This window comes from Cryptotermes secundus, unplaced genomic scaffold (genome assembly GCF_002891405.2).
Source record: "Cryptotermes secundus unplaced genomic scaffold, Csec_1.0 scaffold831, whole genome shotgun sequence".
NCBI lineage: Eukaryota > Metazoa > Arthropoda > Insecta > Blattodea > Kalotermitidae > Cryptotermes > Cryptotermes secundus.
In genome coordinates, this window is record NW_019744130.1 from 985233 (window position 1) to 998155 (window position 12923).

At 43.6% G+C, this 12923-nt stretch overlaps 1 protein-coding gene across 1 annotated transcript in view; it reads left to right on the forward strand.

The window, feature by feature from the left end:
• Window positions 1–12923, forward strand: part of LOC111874543 (semaphorin-1A) — a gene marked incomplete at its 3' end in the record, with an annotated part of 988862 nt that overhangs the window by 749101 nt on the left and 226838 nt on the right. The gene's annotated exons all lie outside the window — the stretch shown is intronic.

The window sequence follows — 12923 nt, forward strand, 5'->3', positions numbered from 1 at the left end:
CAAAGTTAGCAAGTAGAAAGACACAAAAATGGCTAAAAACCAAAATACAGAATAGGACAGTCTCTATAATGCCAATAAATTAATAATAATTACAAAGAAAATTAAAGTTAGCCTTAACAGGTGAGAAAAATAAAATAAGTAAATTTCCAATGGTTACGCAATTATGTGGCGAGAGAGGACAACACAGGTACCTACACACAGAAGTTAGTAATAATAAAAATAACCCAATTAATTCTTACTTATTCATGTGCTAACACAAATAATAATAATAATAATAATAATAATAATATTGATAATAATAGTAACAAGAATAAAAAAAACAATTTTAGTCTTTTAACCGAATTGAGATTGTAAAAGAAATTGCCTGGAAGGAAGTGAAAACTTCAGCCAGACTAAATTGTAATTACTGTTTATTTTCGAAAGAAAATTCTTACCTGTATATTTAACAGCAAGTTCTTGTGCGTATATACGCAGTGCTGAGAATATACAGCATGCTCAGCTCGTCTGTGCCCAAAAAAAAGTTTTGCCATAGTTTTGAAATCCAGCAGAGTTTTAATTTTGAAATAATATGTCAAAATGTATTTATGTGACGTATAGCTAACGAGATAATCGAAGAAACTATATTGTGGCTTTCGCATACTGCGCCAGACGTAACGGCTACTAATAGCATAAAATGAAACACAACCGTGTTAAAAGAAAAAGGAAAAAAGTTAAAGGATTGACAGGCTTGGCGTACGGACACAGCATTAGATGGAGTAGTAAGGATAGGAAGACTGACGGACAGGCTGACGTGCGAAAGACGGTGTATCCACGTGCCTTCCCTTTATTCAGTCACTCTGAGAATAACATTTTTCCATTTACTTGTGCGTAAAGAATTATTCTGAAGTACAGGGGATGGACAATAATATGGAAACACCCAACAAAAAACACATTACCGTGACTAATATGGTGTAGGACAACCTCAGGCTTGCAGAACTGCCTGCAGTCTCCTTGGAATGGATAAATAGAGGTCCTGTATGATTTGCAAGGGACTCTTGTACCATTACTCCTGCAAAACATTGACAAGTTCTGTTAACAGTGATGAATGTGGATAGCACGCACACAGATTGCTCTCCAAAACAGACCACAAAGGCTCAATAATATTGATATCTGGCGATTGTGCGGGCCATGGCAGATTTGACACTTCATCTTAGTGCTCAGAAAACCAGTCCTGGACGATGTGAGCTGTGTGAACACGGGCACTGTCGTCTTGGTAAATGGCATCACCAGCGGGGAACAAAGTTTGCACCATGGGATGGACCTGGTCACTCAAAATGGTCACATAGTCGTTGGCAGTGACGTGACCTTGCAGCGTAATGATGGGTCCGACAGAATACCACGATATGTCTGCTCTTACCATGATCTAACCCCAGCCATGTTTCACTCTTGGCAGCAAACAATTTGGATCGTGAGCTTGGGATGGCGTTCTCCAGACGTAAACTCGGCCAGAAGTCGGAAACAGTGTGAAAGTGGACTCATCGGACCAAATGACCATCTTCCATTGCTCCATAGTCCAGATTTTATGACTTCGTCACCACACTGTCCTCTTAGTGGCATTTTGATCACTGATGAGTGGCTTTGGAATTGCAGCTCGTCCAGAAATACCCTGCTCGTGGAGTTCCCTTCGTACTGTTTTGGTGCTGACAGGGTTTGTGAGTAACTGCATTCAGTTCAGCAGCCACTTTTGCAGCTGTAGTCTTCTTATTTTTCGTCACAATCCTACGCAATGTTAGTCTGTCTCGATCACTCAACACACATTTCCGTCCACGCTGGTGTTTATCGGATGCGGTTTTTCCAGTCCTCCTGTATGAGGTCATAATCTTGGATAAAGTGCCTGGTAAAACACCAAAAACTTCGGCTACCTTGGTTACGGAAGCACCCACCATACAGGCCCCAACAATTTGCCCGCGTTCGATTCTGTTAGTTCTGACGTGATGCACAAAAAACTACACAGAACACTGTCTCGACAACAGACGAAGCTTGCAACGTATTGCGGAGGTTGTACAGGTAGTGGTGTTGGGCAGATACGGCAGCGTCACCTACAAACGTCGGTAAAATAAACACTTCTATTCAGGCATGCATTTCACGAGGTGTTTCCATATTTTTGTCCATCCCCTGTACATAGCCCTCGTATTTATCACCTTATTCAAAAGCCGTAAATGCATTTCGTAGTGTATGTGCATCTCACTTTACCTTCTTATTTCCTCCTCTTGTACTTCATTTCTTTGTTCCATTCTCGCTTGTCGGGTGACCGTGAGGCCATAGACAAGGGGACAGGTTTCTTCTACGTGTTTATCAGACTCTGGGGCGATTCATTTGCATCAGTTGTGTCACTCTCTGAGCCGTTTGTCCGTGGTGCATCCTGTAAATTAACCAGTATCCTGGTTGGGGACGTGTTAGCAGTTTCTGTTATAGCCCAAATTTGAGGGGAGCAGATAAGGAATACAACAATCCGGGTACTGAAGACGAGATCATGGAATTTGTGGCCAGGAACATAATGCCAAGTTTACGTCACTTGTAACATGTCATTTTGTCCAGTAACATGGCATGTCAAATTGCTTGTAGCTATAATAGTCATTAGACAAGCAAGAAGTTCTGGGAAAAACTGAACGCCTACTTTTCTTTCACTACAACTGAATATTTGATACGGTAGGTAAAGGTGAAGCTATCTCTGGAACAGGCCGTGGAGGCCCATAGGGTTGTGACAGGTTGAGATTGCCACATTTTCTAGACACTCGGTCATATACGGCGGTAAGGTTATCAGCCTTACGCGCCGGCCGCCCTTCAGCCTCCAGAAATATCCCAACTATTCATTTCTTTTAGAGGCTGAGTCAACCCCAGGGCCATAGCGCGGCTGGAAGGGTTAGCAGAAAAAGGCTTTGGTATGTATGCTTGATGAAGTAAAAGGAAAAATACGACTTGAGAGAAAGTAATGTTGGTATTACGGATGGGGCGGATTTATGAAGTATGCCTTTTAGATGACCTCAGATGGCATTGTATACATACCAACATTTTATAAAGATCGATTTATGCGTTCAAAATTGGTAGGGGAAACAGACGAGGTGATCTCATAGACTTTTAATTTTTTTTTTTTTTCAAAATAAGGAATGTAGGTAAAAGGCGTTTAGGTATTTAGATATAAATCGGAGCTTAATCATAAGCTTCAACCTACTTTATAAAATCACATCTAATGAAAAACACAGTATAGCTTCGATAGCTGTTTGCTTCTCTCTAACCAACTGAATGCAGCCCATTTTCTGAGTCAGTTTTTTCTGTGGCCACAGTCGGTGTAGGAATTCAATCGGTTCCTCAGGTTCTCCGTAAATCCCTTTAGTACATCAATTCCTGTCTGTGTTTATTGGCGCCGTAAGGCGTCAGTCACAGAGACATTCCTAGTATCGAACCTAAGATTAATGAATTAATAGTGTCAGAAGAAGAACGCCCTTTTTCTTGTTCAACTTCACACGCAGGAGCGGGCTATGGCGTGGAACCTGGAACGAAGTGTGTCCTGAGTCATCTGGTGTGGTTTATGGCTAGGTTCTGCTTAACGGAGTGGGATCAATACATGAATCATAACGGGTGGCGGTGATGTAATCTCGCGCAGTGGAAACGTAACGCCGCCACGAGCGTGTTGCCTGCGGTCTGCATTACAGGGACTGTCACATGCGTTTTCGTCTAAACCGCCCATTCATTACGCATTCGTTGCACAAAGGCATTGCTTATAGAGGAGCCCGAATTGGACTGTCGGCATGTTTTTCCTCCGAGGCTACTAAGTGGATTTCTACAAAATTTAATTTTGAGGGTATAAATTCCAGTCTTGTTAATCTTTCAACTGTGCCCCCCCCCCACGAATCCAACATGGATTTAGAATAACTTCATGTGGATGGGTGCACGAAAGAAGGTGAGAGAAAATGGAAGGGACTGGGAAGGTGTCGGGACATGGTAATTATGAAAGAACCGTATATACCTGTGTTTGATTTGGAGTCCGTGTTGCTGCAGAGACACTTAACGGCACAGGTAATTTTCTCTTGTAGATGGATGTGAATATTTACGAATTCATTTTGATTTCTTTGACAACGTTTTATCAAGTACATGATTTTTCTTCGTCGAATGACTCTTAATGAGGAATTGTGAATGACAGAAGCAGTTGTGGCGTGTTGTGAGGTGATATTCCACCTGATCTTCATATTAACTAATGAAATCCACGAACATTGCCTGCCTGCATACTTGGGCGCGTGGCAGAAATTCGAATCCGAGGGCTCCATAATAAAGAACACGACCCCAAGTACCTACTCCGTGATTTTAGGGTTCTAAAGCTGTTGGTGTGTGTTAGAATCATAACTGTATTAATGTTAACGCATGCGCAAGAAAGTCAGCTTATTTATCGTGTGTATATAACGTTGCCGATCACGGTGGGCGCGCAGTCTAAAGCGTGAACCGTCCTCGTGTGCTCTGACACTGGGATCGTGGGTTCGAATCCCACTCGAGACATAAATATCTGTATGCGTTTATTATTGTTTTATGTGTAGGTAGCGGTCTTGCGATGGGCTGATCCCCCGTCCGAGGAATCCTACCGACTGTGTATAGCTTAAGAAACTGAAAAATCGGCCAAGGTTCACAAGGGCTCTAGAGCCATAGATAGATCACATAGATATATGGGGCGAACGCGGTATCGTAGTTGGTTGAGGCACTGTGCTACAAGCCGGAAGGTCGCTGATTCGATTCCCAATAAGGTAATTGGATTTCTCAATTGACCTAATCCTTCCAGCCGCACTATGGCTCTAGGGTCGACTCAGCCTCTAACTGAAATGAGTACCAGGAATCTTCTTGGGGGGGAGGTATAGTTCGGCCGGCGCATGAGTCCACCATCTGTGAGCCGATTGTGTAGAAAAAATGTGGGAGCCTCGACGTCTCACAACCCTGTGGGCCTTCATGGCCTGTTACAGGGATAGCTTTACCTTCTACTTTTCCCACAGATAGATGTAATCAGACTAACTACTGCTGTGCGTCCAGTCGCTTGCGTTCTTTCAAAAGTTGTAATCATTTTGAGGGCCGGGTGGGTTTAATGAGGTCTTCGTTGTCAAAATGTAGGGCAATATAACTGCAACGGACATGGGAGAGTTTCGTATGTAATATTGTCCAAATTAGAAATGTCACAATTAGAACACAATATTTAATTGGAACTTGACTTCACAACTCACGTGACGTTCGCTATGCGATCTGCTTTACAAGACATGATATGCATTGCAGTTACTCATGTTCTCGTGCGGGAGAACAAAAAGTAAAGTTGTACAACATCATTGAGGGTGTTGTAATTTATTTCGATCACATCTGGTGCAGTTTGGACTTCGTTATTGGATCAGCTTAATTTGCAAGCAGCTGCTGCGGTCCTGATAGGCCCCACATAGTTCCAGTTCCCACTCACGTGAAAACAAACTGCAACCAAATCGCTAAGCTAACGAATGCGCTGGTGTTTGTTTTTCAGAACTTTGTCTTATCCATAGCTGAAGAAGTTTCAAATCTCTTTTGTATGCGTAATTCAGAATGCAAACAGTGAGGGTACATAACGTTGTCATTAGCGTTCAAAGCCATGGAACGAAACTGTGAGGTAATTGCCAGGTTTGCATATTTTATTAGTGCGTTTTAGAATGAGCCGGTTAGATTAGTGAAGTGGGTGGCTACAGATCTGATGCCCGCGGTTCGTTGTCTAGCAACGTAAGGGATTTTTCTTGTCACCACAATTTTACATACCTGATTCCGAATTAATCCTGCATCTTGTATCCTTTCCCTTTGTTAAAGTGGTCGGAGCCGGAAACTGACAAATAACCTCCGTCTAGCGTCTTTCACAACATTTTTCGATAGAAGAGTAGGTCTGCTTATGGCGTATGGTATTGTGACATGACGCCTGAAATCCGGAATAGTGAAACCAGATAATACGGTAATTGCTAGGCAACGGCTTGTTGAACTACGTTTCCCCAGCAACGAATACGCTGAGATAGATCAACGCGTTTCCATGGCAACGGCGAATAGCATAAAAATGAAGTGTTATAGCTGGTGTGCTATCCCCGGTCCACTGGATTCCAGCTCAGGTCCAAATACAGAATCCAGAGATAGAGAGTTCCAGAGTTAGGAGTGTAATAACGCAGTAAGACAGGTTTTCCTGTTACTTTCAGGCAACCCACCTTGATCACCTTCCGTCGCTGAGCATGTTGTGGATTCCGGACAGTTTTTTGGGGGTGAAATGGTGTATGTCCATCAGTGGGGTTGCTCCGAGACCCTCGGGACCGTCTCTTCATGTAGGTAGAGTGCCTCGCTGCCTCAGACAATGCAATCACCATCTCATTATCCCCCCGTATTCCAGCGGGAGGCAGCACTCGCTTGCACGGCCGGACTCATGGGAGGAAGAATAAGGAACTCTGTATGCTCAGCCAGTCCACGTGACATGTGCGTCTTCCCAGCGTTGCCCTTCTTTCGTATTAATGATACAGAGACTGAACATTTTCGGGAACTTTAAAGTGACGAAAAGTCGGAAAATGACGGGTTATCATCTTGATTGTCTATAAAGGAACTCAGATATTAACCTTCAGCATTTGTGGATTCGGAATTATGGAACAGTTAATCTCTTATATATTTTTTGTAATTATGCTTATGCTGGAATCAGCCCAGTGCCTCCACATGGCACCACTACAGAAAATCATGGACATACAACAATGCTTTGAACAGGACTGGAGCTCGAACGATCCCAGTGTGTATAATTAGTGTACTCTCTTAAACAGATATTAAAATAAAGTTAAACTAATTAAATCAACTTCAGTAATCATCAGTAATTACAGGCATGGTAATATATTACTTGTAGTTTCAAACTGTATAAACAGAAACAATACCAAAGTTAACTGATAGAACAATGTTTAATGTCACTGTCCACTCCATGTTCTTGGGTATATGCCTACCAAACAGAGACTAAGTTAAAACGATTTACATGGACTCAAGAGTTAGCGATTTAAATCTGATATTTCATTAGGCCTACTTGAAATGCTTTAAATGTTAAAGGGATAGAAACAACTAAATCACAGTCACTGTGTGACAAGTTATTTCGGCAGTCCCATCATATATTTGGTTATCATTCTCATGTCAACAGCAGTTTGATCTCACTGCAGCTAATTTTGACATGTCGTTGGTAAACTACTTCGTGATGACGTGTGAATTAGCTTTGTGAAGTTGACCTATTCCTGCCCTGTACTACAGCCGATGGAGGAACTGTGCTTTTTAAACCCCGAAAATATATAAGTAGCGTATTCTGATATCTGGTAATAGAATAACTTTATCGGATAGAGGGTGTCGCGTGGTCAGCGCAACGAATCCCCACGGCCGTTATCTCGATTTTCTAGACCGGAGCCGCTATTTCCTTGAAATACCGTATTTACGCATGTATAGGCCGCGTGCGTCTATAGGCCGCAGCACAATTTTCAGACAGAAATTATAGAAAAAATAATTTTCTTGGAATATTATTTCAGGAGTAGAACACCCTGTATTACTAATTATGAATATATATTTTTTTAAATGAAGTGTGATTTCGAATATTTCGAATATAAGCCGCACCCCAGTTTTCCTCTTGAATTTTTGGCAAAAAATGTGCGGCCTATACATGCGTAAATACGGTAACTCCTCAGTCATCCTCACGAGGCTGAGTGGACACGGTTGCAGACCCATTACTTCTCAGAAAATCTGGTAGTGTCAGGAATCGAACCCGGATCCTCTGGATCTGTAGCCAGGAACTCTGACCACTAGACCACAGAGGCGGTCGTGCTGAGAAATGTCCATTTCTTCTAAACGAGATATGACATGTGTAACGCAGAAACAGGTTTTGAGTGTTGGAAAGTTGCAAGGATGCATGCATTTCATGCTAACTTGACGTCTCCGAAAGCAGAGAACGAGAGAATGATCCACCACGCACAAGGCTCTTCCGACTGTTGAGAGACTGTTTTCGCAAAAAATTCACTTTTATTACGGGTACACGTCTGCGTGCAAGTGACAGCCATATCGATTGTAGCGGATCCCGCTTAGACTTTGCGTTTTCGGTTGAACAGAGGTTTCGAAACGACACCCTAGATTTTGCTGAAGGCTATAAATAGGCTACTGTGATGTGCGTCGCGTTTATTTATTTATTTATCGACGCTTTCAGTTGCTCAGAATAGCGTCCAGTGATAGGATGATAATGAAAGGTGATTTCGAGAGAATTCGGAAGAAAGGGGTCGAGGCCTAATTTAAAGCATGTTCCCACACAGAGGGACTAAGGAAAGTCGTCATGAAGCTCCTGAGACCATGGCTGGACTCCAGGGCAGTATTTGGATGCTGCACCTCGGGAACAGTGCTAACCGTTCCACTGTGATATTCGGTCAGACTCAGTAACGGAGACCCAGAGACTAATACACGTTATTGGTCTTCCTTATTTCAGCGACAGCTTTCATTAAGAGTAGGCATATAAATAGCCTTCTACGTGTATTGGAGAATGCCGTATTCTGGGATGTGGCGCCATGTAGATATTGTGTTAACCGACGTTTCGGAGGAACGTATCGCCTTCATCTTCAGGGTATAATAAATATACGAGCGAGGAACCAGCGTGAGCAGCCACATCTCAGAAGACGGCATTCTTCATAGTCACCGCCATGAAAACCTCAAATTTCAGATTATTGTTTGATGCTTTTGATAGATTTTGGTAAAATTTTATATAATATTGTGACATGTTGCGCAAACGAGAACCNAGTTGTATTGTGGCATTTGGAGTGTACTAATTGTGATACTGCAGATAGCAGTAATCGTAAATCTGTAATTTGGGTGATTGTTAGTGCGAATGTGAAATAAAATTCGCTACATCGAATACATCGAGAATTTATTTGTCGCGATATACGCCCGATACGCGACAATATAATTTGTAGTAATTCTGTATATATAAATATACCATGCGTCATTTCAGTTCGCTTTAGCTCATTAATAGCTTCGTTCAGTGGTAGACTGTGGCAGAGCAGAAAAATTACATAAGGAAGTGCGCAAGTTTATAGATCGCTTTAACCGTTTAAAGGCTGAACTTCCTATAAAACAATGTACAGAGTTCAGTTCGTGCCATACAAATAACACACTACATCTCCGCTACAAAACTCTGCTTGTTATGGATGTTTAGGGAAATAAATCTCTGTCATGAGAACCACACGAAACACAGATCGACTCTATGTGTAGAATGAAGAGTTTTATTATGTCAAAGCATGTGGTACGTATAGTAACCACTGAGTTAGAAGGGTTAAATAAGGAATGTAAGGACAATGCAAGCAGCGCATGTGTCTAGTTAAGACAACTTCCTGTGATGGTGCAAAACCAGACACCGCAGTTATTTGTCTGGCACTCTACGCAATAAGCAGCCCTACGAAACAGTGTAAAAATGCATCGAACGACTGATCATAATGGGTTTTCTCACGCCCATCGGACGCGTGAAGGCTGTGCCAGTAGCACGCGCGTGTGGCTGTTCCGCAGGTGCCATCATTGTCTTCTCACTCTCTTCTCTATTTTCGTACCTGAGATTGACAATCGGTAGTTTGCGGTGACGGGATGTGTTCCAGTTCTTGCCTTCTTGACAATTTTGTATGTTGAATGAATGAATGTATAAGGGGTGGGCCTTCTTGGCCCTTGCACCGCGACCTACAGAGATCTATTGTGCCTACTTTTTGTACGTTACTGCCATTGACAAGTATAAAACAAAAACAAACTCCATGGTTTTAGTCCGCAAGCGAACTATACCGACAGAGCGACCGCCGCTTGTCGGCGAAATTAGTGCAAACTTTAGCGGATAGAGGGTGTCGCGTGGTCAGCGCAACGGATCCACACGGCCGTTAATTTTTGTTTTCTAGACCGGAGCCGCTACTTTTTCGTTCAAGTTGTTCCTCAATTATCCTCACGAGGCCGAGTGGATCATGTTTCAGACCCACTACTTCTCAGAAAATCTGGTAGTGCCGGGAATCGAACCCGTACCTCTGGAAATATATGACTAGCCAATTGAATTTGCAAGTAGATAGACGCTTCGTTCCTCTTGGCCTGTGTTCTCCTTGTCTCGAGTCATGTTCCACTTCGGCTTGCCGAGTGAGCAGCCGCGGTACGGACCGTCTCTTTCGTCCAGAAGTGCTACTTTAGCAGATGTTAACGTCGCAGCATCATAGTGCGTGAAGCAAATGACAGAACCGTAACAACGGATGGATTTGTTTCTTTCTCTCTCTCTTCCTCCGTCTCTGTGGATGTGGATTGCCTCAGATCGTAATGCGACTGCTTCTTATGGCGGGGATTTTCTCGTTTCTACAGTTTGTCATGTCCTCTAAAGGCGCGTCCACATTACTCGTGCTCGTGCTCGCCAGGCTTGTGCTCGTCGGGAGACTCATCTGGCGTTTACTTGTGCTCGTAAATCTTCGTCCTCACTACTTCAGTTGCTCGCCAGGCTTCGGCACGTGAGGATCCGTATATTTACTCGCAGTGTGTATAGGCTGTAGTCGTATTTTAATTTATTGGCTATAGTTTTTAAATTAAACATTTAAAATTTGCTTGTCTCGTGACTTGTCATATCGTTCACATTACTCGCGAGCATAGCGAGTCACATGAGTAATGTGGACGCTTCTTAACAGTGCGGGCGTAAGGCAGAAGTGGCCGCAGTACCAAGTAGACGCATTCTCACCCCACTAACAATATATATATTTTTTTTCCATTGGATCTTCCAGCCCATTCACGGCCCATGCCTCTTATTCGGTTCCGTAATCATTTTTCACAGACGGCAGGACTCCTTGGACGAGTGATCATCCCGTCGCAAGGCCGCTACCTAAACACAGAATAAACGCAAACACACACCAAAGGACCATGCATTGATTGGGATTCGAGCCCATGATCCCAGCGTTCGAGCGGACGAAGACGGTTCGTGCCTTAGGCGGCCTATACACGTACGGGTCTGGCTCGCGAGTTCGGCTCGACAAGGAGCCCGTCTTGGATTAATTTCACCACCCACGTATGAGTGTGGCGACCCACACACGGTCGAGTTTGGCTCACTGGAACCCGAGGCGTGTCGGACTCGCGAGCCAGACTCGTATGTGTATGGGCCCCCTTAGACCTCGCGGCCACTGTGGTCGGCTTCATTACGATGCTTGCCAAACTCATTGCCATGCTTTAAAAGTACTCTTTCCTCCCCCTCATATAGGGTAGAATAATTGACGTGACTATTGTTTGCTGTGCTTTGATTTTGCCATTGACCTATAACATTGAAAGTAGTCAAAGTACCATTAGTGATACTCAGAAATAGTTCTATGTATTTCTGATACTGCAGCCTAATCTTACCTCTTTCTTGAGCGAGCGTTATGTTGCGTGATATTTCAATTGGGGTGGGAGCGGTCATCGATCAGGTGAACCGCCTGTCACTCTAATTTCTCCTCATGCAAGACGAATGTATAACGCAAGTCCCATATGAAGGTACTGTGCATGTAGAAATGCATTTGAGAGTCGTCGTAGTTGGTGTTCATTAATTCTCTTCATTGCAATAATAGCACAAGCTAGGACCACCGGGTGTTTGTGAAGTGCGACCTTGCCCTACAGGAAGAGCTACGTGAATAAACTTCAGCGGCGCGAAGTTTCTGAGTTCCTACGTATTATTATTATTGGATGGGGTGTGTTTCCCCATGCACCGCGACCAGTTTGATCTATTGTACGTCCCCCTGTGATATTCTACCAGTCTGTATACCCTACCGGTACTGGTGCGTGCCATCAGTCCTGACTCAGCCAGCGAGTTCGGCCTCTACTGGCTCAGCGGTATCTAGATGCTTCCCCCATCTACCAGAGGCGTTAGAGACTGTTGTTGGGCGGGAAATGTCCTTACAAATTTGGCTCAGAGGTCACCTTGGGACATGAGGTTCTTTTACGTGCCGTAAAGCTACGACGCGGGACCCACGGCTTAAAGTCCCTCACGGAGGACTTGTTCCCTGAACTTTTTCCGCCCATAAAAATTCCACGACCTCCGCCGGGTTTGAACCCGCGTACCTTGAGTCTTTAGGTGGGAACGTTACCCCTAGACTACGGAGGCCGCGTGAGTTCCTACGTAAGTATGTCTCAGTATTGCCGTGGGAGTTGGAAGATAAGAGACTTTCAAAGACCAGACATACAAATGTATGTTTGTGGACGAAATAATGTGCATCCGTAGAGAAAAGAAGCCATCAGGTGGATAGGACGTGCGCGACATTTGGGTCCCCCTGTTATGCTAAGAGAGAGAGGCGCAGTCCGAGCAATAAAAGAGATCTCTGATAAGATCAGTATGAACATTGCCTCTTTTGCGCCTGGTAGATCCCCATTTCATTTCTCGTTACAATAATAGGTTCTGCTGTGACACATTATCTTTGTTGCTACGTTGACAGGCTGCATCAGAGCACAAAAATATACTATCCGATTTCTGTGGTTAGTGCGTGAAAACTGATAAAAGTACGGCAGATAGAGATTTCTGTGTGGCGATAAGTTAAAAGGCCAGAAGAAAGTTTAAGAATGGTTGGAAAGAGTCGACAGAATGCGGACGAGTGTTGGTACGCCTCATCGCTTGTAATATGTTTTGAGGTTAGGGAGCAGGTCCATCAGGATACATGGAAGAACAGAACGATCGAAATTGATTACATGGCATCGGGCGTGAAGAGAAGCGATGCACGAATGGCTTAAGACCCAACCTAAAATAAGCGTTATATCTTCTCTTGTCTGATTGTATTAGGTGACTTGCTTATCATTGGACCAGATAGAGATATTGGGTTTTCAGACTTTATCCATCATCCTGGTTTTTAAGATAACTAAGAAAAACACGACGTTTCGGAAACTGGATCTGTTTC